This window comes from Dermacentor silvarum, chromosome 10 (genome assembly GCF_013339745.2).
Source record: "Dermacentor silvarum isolate Dsil-2018 chromosome 10, BIME_Dsil_1.4, whole genome shotgun sequence".
NCBI classification, from domain to species: domain Eukaryota; kingdom Metazoa; phylum Arthropoda; class Arachnida; order Ixodida; family Ixodidae; genus Dermacentor; species Dermacentor silvarum.
Window position 1 is genome coordinate 52,674,893 of NC_051163.1, and position 13,023 is coordinate 52,687,915.

The 13,023-nt window shown below is 46.2% G+C and overlaps 1 pseudogene; it reads left to right on the top strand.

The window, feature by feature from the left end:
* Positions 1–12,699, top strand: part of LOC119431298 (CTTNBP2 N-terminal-like protein) — a 33,951-nt pseudogene extending 21,252 nt beyond the window's left edge.
* The last annotated feature ends 324 nt before the right edge of the window (positions 12,700–13,023 follow it).

A 13,023-nucleotide genomic window follows, 5' to 3' on the forward strand; every position in this document is an offset into this window, starting at 1 on the left:
TTTTTGAACATAGTAAGAAAAAGTTGCCGATCTGTAGACGAGGCTCCTGTCAACATGTGAGCCAAGTATTATTGCACTGAATGCAGCAGGGAATGTACAAATTTGGCTCCAATCCACGCTGTGAAGGTGGTTGGCCAACGAAGCTGTGGTATCACCTGATCCGATAGACCAATGTGACGTAGCCTTGAACTGGGTCCTGCTGAGCCTGAGCGCGACGCCGTTGTGCACATTGCCGTTGCTGTTCCTTTTGTCACTTATCATATTCACACTGCTCTTCGGGCATCCTAACTGTGCCTGACTTACTTTGGGCAGGAACTGCTGCGTCCTGCCTAGTCTGAGCATGACGTCATTGTGCATATTGACATTGCTGTTCCTGTCACCGCTCATCGTGTTCACGCGGTTCTTTGGGAACCCTAACTATGCGTGGCCTTTCCATAGCACTATCAGAACACAAATGAAATCGGTTGCTAGGCGGTTTCTTCTTTTACATATGAAAGTGTAGTGACGTCACTCCCTGCTTCGGGTGCTACAGTTGCCTCTTCCCGGCAACTGCAACTTATGCAACCGTAATATTTGCCGGGAAATGCTTGTGGCGAACGCTATGCTCAAAGGCCAGCTTTCTGGTTCTTTTTCTTGCTTTCCTCCGTCGCACAGCTGGCGCCACACAGAGATGTGTGGAGGTGAGCGCCATCTGGTGGTGCTGCAAGGAACCCAGCGGCACGCGCCTTCTGCTGTGATTGGTGGAGTTTTAGGCTGCGGAGACCAAGAAATCCCGGGATCCTAGTCACATACAGCTTCGTAATACACATGTCTGTGATCTCAAAAAGACCAAAAAAGTTCACTCCTGGCTAGACGCCTTGGTAGACATTGCTTCGTATTACGCTGTTGATAGCACTTCTAAATGTGCAATCTGAATTTGGCAACTATCCATTGTTCAAGCTGGTACAGGACAAAGTCGGTCCACACCACGTAGTACAGCCAGACTAGAGCATGCACTCCAGCTCTGTCGTGCACATAGCAAACATTCTGCGGTCTGCTATAGTATGCACATGGTTTGTGCGTAACTGCCTCTGCTGCATAGCGCAAATACTGCGGCCGCCATGGGGTGCCCCGACAAGACCTCTCGCCGGGGAAACGCTCTGACAATCACGTGCTCTCATTTGGTCTGGCAACGCATACTCTGATTTGATTTGGCAATGGAGATGAGTGGCCTCAAGCGCCCATATCACGTCAAGAGAGTGCCGTGCACACCTGGACTGGAAGTAATGTTGTAACAGAAAAAAAAAAAAAATGCCCACCATCTAGGCGGGGTCTTGACTCCTTGCCGTGCACCCTGTGTGTCTTCCAGCGGGCTGGTGGAGAGGAAAGGAGAGAGAAAGCCACACGTCAAGTGTGATAACTACCCCTAACTCTGCTGATAATTGAAGGATTTGAAAAAAAATTTCTGCCAGGAGATTCGTGAAGTGATGCCCTTTAATAGTGAGGCCATTCTATGATTAGTCAGAAAAGTGTCTCAGGGCCCCTTTAAGGCCCCATGAACCAATAAAACATGCAACACTTGGGAGTTTCAATGAGCTTAGAGTGGGTTGCACACACGTCTACAGGTGGCTGAGCTGAAGGCACAGAATGCCCAGCAGCAGGTGGAGCTGGAGCGGCTACGGCAGGAGGCGGAGCGCTTGGTTCCACCCCCCGCACCCGCACCTCCGCCCCTCGGAGAGGGGGTCCGCAGTGCCACCATCATTACCCCTGCCAGCGCACCTGCACCCACTGTCAGGGCGGCTGTTCCCACTCCGACCCCACCCCGGGGCGTGGCAGTCGGCCCCAAGCTCCCACCCTCCGCAACCAAGGCTCCACCCCCGACCGTGCCACAGGTATGTAGGCTTGGCATTTCAGAGTTTTTGTCTACTTCCTTTGCATGTGTTCCTGAAGCAATTTGTGCCTCCGTTCATGTTTTGTGCACGACTCTAAGCTTAGGCTCCTTTGATTGGCGAAGGAGAAAAGTCCTCTTATCGAAACATCAAACCAGCGAGGCCTCTCTAACTCCCCAATGTTTTTATCAAGGGGAGTTGTCTTTGTCAGGGCCCAGCAAGGTCAAGTCCCCTTGTCGAGACGTTGGCTACAGGCTTTGGCTTCCCTTGGTCATTCAACCATTGTTGATAGATGCAATCACTTGGGTGTCTTATCGTATGGAAGTTACAATTTGAAATGGAAGAGCTTAAGAAGCTAGCACAGACAGGTCCTTTTATTAGGACCTTGGCAGAGCTCTTATATTGTTCCCCCTCCCCGCTCTTATTGTAAGAATTTTGCAACCAAGTTGTCACTTCAATCCTTGCTGGCAGCTTTCAACTCCACGTTACCTTTCTCGGCTCATTGCTCCTAGAGATGAGTTGTGTTTATTGTGAATACGTGTATACTTTCAATCTCTAGACATTACAATGCTGAAAATGCTACGTGCCATTTCCTCACGACAGGTGCCGCCAAAGCCGACTCCCGACCGAACTCTGGTCAAAAAGCCAGTAGGCCCGACGACGCCAGGCACTGCCGGCATAGCGTCGGCGACCGGGACCATTCTGAGGCCCACCCCGCCCCCTGTGCCACCAAACAAGCCTGTACTACAGCGCAAGGACCTGGGACCGAAACCTCCCGTGCCACCTCGTACGGTGCCAGACACAGCACAGGTGGGTGGTGGCTTCACTTCGAGCCCCGCCCGTTACATTCGCTGCATGATGACGTCGGCAACAGAGAGGGTGGGGCCTGCAACAGCTTCTGCATCGGGCCTGGATCTGATTGGACCCGAACTAGCCGACTTTCAGAGCCTTCTGGTCTCCATGGCAATGGATAAGCCGAACAGTCCACTGCGCGGTGGTTCCTAGAGGGCTGTAGATGTCCCTCAGTTTCTTTCCTATTCAATCATCAGCCCTCGATAGGGTGGAGAGCAGAACCATCAACATTAATAGCTGTGGATTGTGAGGAAGCATTAGGATAACAGCTAGCTGCTGACTGGGCATCCTAACTTTCAGAATATGATGAAGTCGGTAAGTTTTAGGGGCATTTTTTCGTGTCTGTTTTCGAAAGGCGGGGAGGGGGGGGGGGGGTGCTGTTAGATCTTCTGTGTTGGGCAGTTCATAGAGAATCGCGGATGTCTTGCATCTTGCTTTGGCCCTACAAATTGTCATCCTCAGCGTGTAGAAACATTTGCTGTAGTCTCTTCTAATTAACTTTGGCTGACATTGGAAGAGAATTCGTCATTGATCACGTTAGTTACAGGGTATGTTAAGAGTCAGTACCTTTTTTACCTTTCATATTAGTCATGAAAAATGAGCAGAGGTAGCATGACCCCTCACTAGGAATTCTGTCTTCCGGCTCTTGTTCCCACTGTGCTGAGGGCCTGTTGTTCCCGGCACACAAATCGTAGCCATCATCCCAGAGTCCTTCTTGTGCTGGATATTGACCTTTTTCGACCTGAGGTAGCTTCTTCAGTGGCTCGTGATTGTTGTGGCAGTGGACAAGCAAGATGGTTCGCTACGGGGCAACCAAATAAACTTGTAGATGTGTGGCATCTTAATTCCATTGTGACATCCGTCAAATTGTTGGCCTTGGTAGATGGGAAAGGCAACAATGGACCACAAACCTAACGAACATTTACTTTAGGAAAACAGTGATGCAACTCCACACTAAGTACCCTTACAGAGTACTTAGAAGTCTGCAGGCTGTTTCTGCCATTCGTTTTGCATTGGTCTTTGCAGAAAGTAAGGCTCCTGGAAGTGTATTGGTCCACATTTTCATCTTTATTCCTGCTTTGCTCAATCTTCCACGAAGTTTGGCAACTGCCTGAGATAGTAAACAGGGTAATTACCGTTTCATTACGACAAGGTGTGTCGAAACAACTACAAAAGGTTCTTGAATAGATGATGCAAAGTAGTTGCTGCCTTTGTTGGTAAGCTGCATTCAGAACCTCCGTAAAAGGTTCTTGTTTTGTCCTTTTTCTGTATCAACAGCCATGATTATATGATCTGCCAAGTGGGCAGCTAAATTTGATGCAGCTGCACTTATAACAGAATTGTAGTGAATGTTTCAATTAGTCTCTGCTGCAGGAAATCAAAACCAAGGATCATCAAATAACTTTTTATGTGCCTCAATTTTGCATGGACTGCCTTGGAATAATAACTTTGTGCCATACGTGAGCAAGCCAAATTTGTATGTGGGATGTCATGTCTGCAGCCACTGTCCTGACCAGGTGACCAGTGGTCTATTGTGTTCTGTTGACATACGGCAAGTGACACGTGTCAAACAAGCACATGGTCTAATCAGGCTTCTACTACTATACAAACCATGCTTGCAGCCATTAGGGTTAGTCCACTGCATTTCCTCAATTCTGCTGAGAGAGGCCCGACCTCACGTCTGGTCATCCCTGTTTGGGTCTCATCGAACTGCTTTTAGTGAACTGGCAATTCGCTCTCTGTTTTGACAGTCTGTAGAGCTTGTCAATGCGCACATTCATCTTCGTGTCGCTGGTTGGTCATAATCATGTAAGTGTCGCTGGCGTTAGTCATTGCCGGACGGCTTTTCGTGTACTGGCTGAAGGCGCTCGAAGTTTGAAAGCCAAACGCACAATGCCTTCTTTTTAGTTTCCCTATTAGGTTTCCAACCTTATTCTGTCTAACGATCTTTCGCACAGCTGTTTATCGTAGATGCGTCAGGCAGGGTGTTTGTAAGGTAGACTCTAAGGTGGTCACCTTGTCACGCAGAGCCAGCAAAAATAGGGACGAAACACAGTAAGGGAGAGCACGGAAAAAAAACACCCTTGTTAGGCAAGGTGTTCTTGTGACCCCTTGTGAACACCCTTGTGAACACCCTTGTGATAAGGGTGTTCTTTCTTTCTCTCCTTTTTTTAAAGTGTATTTTCTTGCTTTGTCCTTTTTATGCTGTTACTTCATGACAAGGGTGTTTGTTCTTTTGTCTCCTCCTTTTTGTGTGTAATTTTCTTGCCACACTGGTTCTGCTTTCGAGATGAGATGACTACTAGGCTTTCCTTGCTCTGTTAGAGTTGCATTCTACAGGGTAGTGAGGTGTAATTCTGACTGCCCTCGTTTGACATTCTTTTTAGGCCGGTTTTACGGCTTTTGTTAATGTGCCATATATATTCTGTGCTGACAACAGCTTTGTTTGGCGGCACAGGACTTACTCTTTTTCGCAGTAGAATTGCAGGAGAGAGGGAACTGCGGCTTTTGTTACTACTTTTACACGTTGAGCACAGGTCATGACCAGTAGAAGTGTGCCAAGTACAGTCGTGGGTTACATGTGTTTTCACAACCGTTCTTAACAGAAGAAGAAAAAAACGAACTTTTCAAAAAATAATTACTGTTATGTGTTCTTATGGCATATGCCCTTGTTTAGTTGCCACACCAACTTGTGTTCTTTTGTTAATGTATGCTTTTCTTTTTGTTACTGAGTGCCTTTAGTGTAGATATCTCATTTCTGATATGTGAGCTGAGTACTTAACAGATGCAAGTAACACAGGGATGTGCAACATCCTGTGTCTGTGAAGTATTACTGGCTCTAGTAGTGAGAAGCGGCTAACTAGCCCATTTCATTGCCTTGTTGAAATAGATACATCTTTTCGAAAAAGGCGGTTGCAAGGCTGTAGCGAGCAGGTTATGACTGTGTTAATGTTGTTGCGACATGTGGACTTTCTTGTCGAGTGACGGCAGCTTCGAAATGAACAAAGAAAGCCTGTACAGAATGAAAACCTTCCTTGTGTGTGTAACTTGTGTCTGTAATCATTTGATGAATGGCAGTGATGATCGTGAATTTGTTTGAGAACATAATGTGTTGTTTCTTAATAACGAATTGTTCTATTCACTCGCATGGAAGTGTGCATTTTGGATTGCTAGTGTTATGTGCACTCACAAGCATGATTCGACAGTGGTGCAGTCAACGACTGATTATTTGGACACCGATAATTCAGACATGCTTGATTATTCAAACAGCCCCACGGCACCGCCACTAGCCCCATAGGCCAAATGTATAAGCACGACCAAAATTTCAGATACCTTACAGTGTGTTGTGTGATAATCCGAACTCCGACTGCAGGACCGTGTGCTAATATGGCCACCTAGTCAAGCAGAAATATTGATATTTATGTTTCAAGGCGTCACTGGCATGGTTGTTGGTCATTTCGCCCATCGCTCTGCAAAACAAAATACTTACGCCTAGTTGAAAGTGCTCCTGTAAAACTGCCCACCTGATGCTTCCTGCCTTAATTGGTTTCCTTACGTCAATGGGTTGACCGTCTGTGGACACTTCTTATCTTATCTTGTGAAGGTCATCTCTCAGCTAGTAATCGCCGATGAGAATTCGGTGCATGCATTGAATATACTTTCGTCTATCTGTAGCGACAGCATGACAATGGTCGAAATACGAGTCGGGATTTTGTAGCGACACCATCCACTCGATTCTATGCCACTCTTATCGTCCACTCTTGATCCTGTTGATAACGAGTGCAGAGCATCGCTCTGACCACTGACGAAAAGCGTGAAAAGGAATAGCATAAAACACATTGTTAGGAAACCACGGCCACGGAATGTCTAGGGCAAGGGTAGGCGTATTCGTGTGCAGGAACGCACATTGACGTACTTGGGCCACATTCTTGAACGATCCTTTCGAAAGACACTTTCATTTTTTAAATATATTTTGCGTGACTAACACCAGATGTGTCATTGGGTGTGTCAGCGTTTCCACACAAGGATAAGATAGCATGCTTGGCACTGAGCCAAGAATGCCATCACTCCTAGACGCCAATGCATCCTGCGCTATTGTCAGACAAAATTGCAGGTATCTCCGAAACTGACGATCCGAGACTACAACACACCTTTTTTGGCCACTTGTGAAATAAAGTCACTGATTTTTGGGCGAACGCAGTATTGCGCACTCCCGATTATTCGGGCATTTTGGCGGTCCCCATCGAGTCAAAATTATCGGTCGGTGACTGTAGTGCCTTCTTTTGTTTATCCGATATGGGATACCTGTGCTGTGTGTGATGTTTGACAGCTGTTGTTAAATTTGTTGACAACCGGTGTTACACATTGTAACTTTTCTGTTGTGCTCGATATCTAATCGGCGGCAATGCGCACAGCTTTCGTTCAGGATGTGTATTGAACTTAGTAGATAGTCTCCTCTGTGCATGATTCTTGTTATACCCTGCATGCGTGTGAATGCTGGTGGCAAGTTCATCGCGGAGTGGCTCTCGAAACGGCCCCCTGGTCTCGCGTTTTCTTCGAGCGCTGCTGTCTTGTCTGCACATGACCTTCGAGGGCCCCTCACATTCTCCTCTGCACGGAAGCATGGATCGCCAGCCTGTCACTGGGCCTTTGCACATTCTCAAGGTGATGCTTTAGGGCACTGTGAAGAGATTCGTACCGTATTAACCCGATTCTAACACGCCTTCAATATCTACTGCGTACCAATTTTGGTATGCTTAAAGCGAAAAAAATGTGCATCAATATCTTTATAACATGGAAAAAGCTGCATGCCCACGATTTTTTCAGTGAGACATGAAATGTGCAAAATGTATCCTTCACAGAACGGTAATTTATGAGACTTTATGTCCATTACCATCGTTCGTCATACAGCTTTTCGTTGCTGTGAGTGAACTGCAGTAGGTCGTCCTCCTTGCCATCTGCTACGTTTGATAATCCTTATCAGTGGCTTCTCAGCTGTTGAGAACAGGATGTTGGCAAATGCCCAGAGCAACCACTTTGCTAGCTTGTGCAGCAGCATGCCATGCGCAAATCTCTGAAATGCCAAAAAGCACATCACTCTTCTCTGTTGCCATTAGCTTCGACTTGTAAAATAACTTGTCTTCACGCGGATGCTCAAAGTGCGTTTTTTTGCCGTCGTCGTCGCCGTGCTGTCACAGTATTGATGCGCATGTGCAGCCTGCACGTGGAGGGTTCGAAGCTCTCCAAAGACACGTAGTGCATCTGGCTGTGGCCAAGCGAAGCCAAGTGGGACGCACTGGTCAGGTCGTGCTCAGTCGGCTCTGATAGAGCCAGGCTGCGTTCTGGCACGCGTGGTTGGCATGAGCACTGTGCGCATGCACATTAATGTTCCTGCCAAGCAGCTGTGTGCAAACCGCACCACGGGGCATACACTGGTCTGAGCAGAAGGGGCAGTAAATGTGGAGGCAAATCTTCTCCTTGGGCACTGACGCGCGCCGACGGTTTTCCTTGGCTCTCATCTTGTGCGGCATTAAGATTTGACACCTGCAATGCCGTTGGCAGTGCTCCTCATCGCCCCAGCTTTCCGAGACACCTTCAGCGAAGCACTAAACCTTGCGATCTATCACTTTCAATGCGTTGCCTTCAGGTGAAACTGATAATTTGTATTGTCATCTTATGATGGCTATAGCATTGGCTCTGGCAGTGGGCTGATGCCAATGCTACGAGCACAGTTTTGATTTTTGTGTCTCACTGTAACGTGCAGGCAATTCTTGGGTCGATTTTTTTCTTCTTGGAAATGGGGCCTGCTTCAGAATTGGGGTAAATACGGTATTTTCCCGCAGTTATACTGGGTGTGGCAGTGCTAATGGAGGCAGGCGTAAATGTGTCTCCTGCTTAAAGTGCTGGCTTGTCTGCGCTCAGGTGTAGCATTGAGTGATACGTTTTGTCATGTCAAGCCTGAAAAAAAACAATACTCGCATGGTTTGTTAAAAATTAGCTTGAGATGGTGTAAAAATGCACGGTTCATTGCAGCAAATTAGAGTGACACCACCTTTCTCTACCAGTGCACTTTTCAGAAATAGGAAAGAACTGCGCGTCTTTCACTTTTCGCAGTTACACCTGGTAGACGCATTGTGGAACTGCAGAATTTAGCCTGTTGAGCTATGCCTTGCGGTAGAAAAAATCACCTTTTAATGTGTTTAGTAATGAGCGGACGACTGCCATCGGTGCACCTGATTTCTGACAAAACCCACCAATAAGAGCAATAAAATCCGAAGTGTTAACGGCTTGGGCAGGAGTAGCATTTAGACTTTCTCTTGATCAGCAATGCAGCACCCAGTGATTTTGTGTGGGTATTCACTCTTTCCTTTCTCTGTTATGTGTGTGTGCATCCGATAACAGCATGGCATCTTTAGATAACATGTTTGCTTCATAGTGATTCCGCGTGTCTGTTTTGTGACAACATTTTATGCACGTTCACAAGAGTACCATCAACTAAAAGTGAAAAGCGAGCAAGGTTACTTGTCACTGATTGTGTTGCCTGTGTGACTATTAAGTCGTTAGTGGAGTGACTGGCATGGTTTTGGTTGCATCACAAGCTACTTACTAGGAGTGTTCAGTTAATGTAGTCATCTAATAGAAGCTAATAGAATTAAATAGAATACAGTTGAACTTTGTTATAATGTAGTTGTGTCTGAGACGAAAATACCTTGGTTATATCCAATACTTGTTATAAGCATATCCGCTAATATCAGGGGGGGGGGGGGGGGGGGGGAATGTCGCGGTTGGGTCATTGCATAAGAACTGGAAGCGTGATGCCTCCGACAAGCCAGCAAAGGTCTCCTGTCAATTTTGATGTCTTGTCAGCAACTCACTGGGCCTATACATGGCACTGCAAACAACTTTAAATTGTAAACGTGCACTTTATTTGCCATTTTGTGCTGCCAGAATACATATTTTGAAAGAACAATTATTTGCTTCACTGCAACCGATGTTGTCTCACTGAAATCTTGCATTTTCAGTTTAGTTATGGCAGCAGAATGCTCATTGAAATGAAACATGGCTAACGAAATTTTAGATTTACTGTGAGCATTATATCAAGGTATGACTGTATTCAGAAAATTTTGGCTGTGAATATCGACTTGAATAGTGAATGTTTTCTTAAAAGAAAAGAACCCACTACCGACTCCTGAAGCATTAACTTGTTACAATCTGTTAAATGAAAAAGGTGTTAAACTACATTATGGTGAAACGGCGCAGACGACGGGACGTGTGAAAAACGGGACAGGACACGCGTCCTGTTTTTCACATGTACCGTTGTCTGTACTGTTTAGCCATAATGTATGTAAACTAACAAGCCCAGCTAAGAACCCTCTCGTTAACCTGTTCCTATCTCAGCAGGCGTAGTTCAAAATATGGTTGTACAGTGGAGCTTGTGGCATATTAGCATTTCTGAGAGTTTATTTCTAGGATCAGAAAATGTAGCAACAATGAAAGGCAAAGCCTGATGAAGATTCGCTGCCATTGCTTCGTGGTTTAAAATTCCAGTTGTGTACAACAGTGGTCTTGTATAGAAAGGAAAACCTAATTCCTGTGCAGTGTTACCGCGAGCGCAAGTTCGAGCCTCATTTGCCGAGCAATCACTGCGTACCGTGTTGAATATGCCTTTTCATGTTCATTCGATTTCAAAATATCAGGACGACAAGCTAGAGAGTATTGCATACAGTTGAGATACTAGCAGAGACATATGCTTCAATACTAGAGGACGTATCCAAGAGCCATAGTGTAGTGAAAGCATGCTTTCATTGCAAGTCTCTTTGATGAAGAAAAGGTACTGAAATATCTTTAACACGTTCACTGTGGCAGCATTTTTGATGTCTCGATTCCTGTGTGCCATGACCCATCGGTGGGTCACTTGTCGTATTCCTCTGGTGCTCCGTGATCCAACCGTGAGTCACCAGGGAGTTGTGTGCTCTTAGGAAACTTCCTCAAGGGGCAGAGAGATGGTGCCATGATGCATCAGACCAAAGGCAACAAGAATTTTTTTTTCTCTCTCTTCGTTGATTTCTAGCAATGACATCACTTGCGTATTGCAGGAAAGCCCTGCACAGCCGTACAGTGAAAATGAGTGCCATGACCCACCCGTGATCCACATTGCAGTGAACATGTTAATAGTTATATAGCTAGAACATGTTACAGCAGCAGAGGAGTAGAATACAAGCTATCATTCAAACAAGAGTTCTGTGCACTTCAAACATGGCACTGGTGCTGTTTGCTGGTCTACGTCTTCCGGTGTTTAGGTGTATGTCTCTTGGCTAATGCTAAAACTGTCTACTCTCTTGAATGCAAGTCAGGGCCCGCGCTCACGAATCTTCTCTTAGGCAAGGGCTGCCCTCAGTTGGCTGTCAACGCGGTTGATGGTATGATCATGCTGATTGCTTCCGTGGCTGATGGGTGCCCGAACACCGCCGACCAAGGCCATTAGGGGAAGTTAAGTGAATGTGGGCTACAATAATGTAATCTACAAATTCTTTTCCTTTTTGCACATTGTGAGGGTTGCACAAGCTGCCCACGTTATCACTGTGATTGGCTGGCCATGATCGGTGGATTATAAGTAAGGAATGGAATTGAATGAAAAGAATCGCCGTGTTGTACCAGTAATGGGCTTCCAGGTTTTTTGTTTACACTGTGCCGTGTAAGTGCTTGATTGAAAATCTCGCTTGCATTCGACTGCTTTTTACCTTTCTGACCCTTTATTTTTTTTTTTCCTCCCACCTCTCCCTGCCTCCTCCACTCTTTCTTTCCACGCTCTCTTCATCCTCGCAGGGTGGCGTGCAGAGGTGATAAATTGCTGGGACCGCTTGTCTTTTGCTACGTCCCCTTTCTTCCCACCTGTGCGGCAGCTCGGCGCATACAAAACCATGCAGAGTGAATGCCTTTGGAATGCCTCCGCCTCGCTTGCGGGTTGGACGCTTCTGGTGGATGCTTTGGCCCCCCCTCCTACCCCCTGCTGCTGCTGCTGCTGCTGCTGCTGCTGCTGCTGTCGCTGTTCCTTCCGTGCACCTTCGATCGCTTTGGTCTGGTCACATCGTCAACGACGACGCCTGAAGACGAGAGAAGGTAGTGCCATGAACAAGTCTGCCGTTAACAAGGACTCGCAGAGGCCTAGTTTTGTCCTGAATAGTGGGAAAGGAACACTAAAGCATCAGGCTGGGACTGCCATGTTTTACTGACTGCAGACATTGCAAACTGGTGACTATTTTCAGACTGTAGGGATTCAGTGATGCCAGGAAAGCGACGGGGAAATGATAGACAAGTTGGTAATGTGCATTCAAATCCTCGAAGCAACCCTTTGTGATGTCACAGGCTCTGGCAACATTCTGTATGGGCCAACAGTTACCATTTACCTTTACAAAAACACCATACCTTTATGGCTATAACACCACCATGAATATGATGTGAGAGTCGACTTTTCGCAACTCAGTGAAAAAAATTTTGCATAGCCATAGTTGTAGGTTTAAAACAAAATACATTTATCACAACCTTATGAGAAATATGGGCTGTGGGTAATGGCTAGTGCTATATGTAAAGACATGCTGCTTTGGAATGCATGTGCTTTGGGCCACTGCGTCCAAATAGTTAGGGCTTTGTAAATGCTGGACTGCTTTGAGCTCTTGCTTTCTTTCCACATCCTGTTGCATTCATCTGTAGTGTCGCTACGCCATTGAATTTGGCTTTTCTGCGAAACTCTGTGGTCTGATGCTGAAGCCTCCTGCTGCCGTTTGTCTAAATGCGAAATTTTGAAAACAATACTAGCTTCACTGTATTCAGAGCATGCTTGCAAATTTAATGTGACATGCTTTCTAAAGCCGCTAGTTATACTTTTAAAAATCTTGCGTTATATTGATGTGAATAGAGTATTAACTTGCTGCTCAGAAATAAAAGTAAGCTTAACCTGGCGTTCCTGGGGGGGGGGGGGGGGGGGGGGGGGGGGGCACTTTTATTACAGAAAAGCGAGCGAAATTTGTGAGGAGAGCACAGAAACTGTGACATCACACTGTGGCATCATCAATATAGGAATTTGAACCTTACATTAGTCTCCTATTTTCCTTAGCAGTCTTTTGTTTTTTACAGAACAAGCACCAAGTGAATTTCGAGCTGTAATTTGCAACTCAAACCCAATTTAGCATTCAACTTTAGGATTGTTTTTAAAAGCAGCATTGGCAGTGGTGGCATTCTTGCTCAGAGAAGGGGCAGAAGATGCAGCGCTTGCATTTGGGTAGCTGCAGCACCTCATAGAGTG